The sequence below is a fragment of the Antrostomus carolinensis genome, unplaced genomic scaffold (assembly GCF_000700745.2).
Source record: "Antrostomus carolinensis isolate BGI_N321 unplaced genomic scaffold, ASM70074v2 scaffold11683, whole genome shotgun sequence".
NCBI classification, from domain to species: Eukaryota; Metazoa; Chordata; class Aves; order Caprimulgiformes; family Caprimulgidae; genus Antrostomus; species Antrostomus carolinensis.
The window spans coordinates 11435-11728 of NW_010304729.1; positions in this window are offsets into that span (position 1 = coordinate 11435).

A 294-nucleotide genomic window follows, 5' to 3' on the forward strand; every position below is an offset into this window, starting at 1 on the left:
CCGCGGCCCCGGGCCCACGAGGGCGGCGGGGAAGGGCCGGATGCTCCCCGTGCGCAGGCGGCTCCGGCTGCTTCCTCCAGCCCTGGGGACAGCGGGGCTGTTTGCACAGGGAGGAACAACCAGAGCTCCCTGTCCCCTCCACCGGCAACACCTTTCCACGCTGGGGGAAACTGAGGCACGGAAAAAGGCTGTGAGTCACCCAGGTTTAGGGGTCAGCGCTGGGTCTCCTGCATCACAGGTCAACGCCCCTCAGCAGCTCGTGGTGGGGGGCCCCAGGCTGGAGGGGGGCAGGAT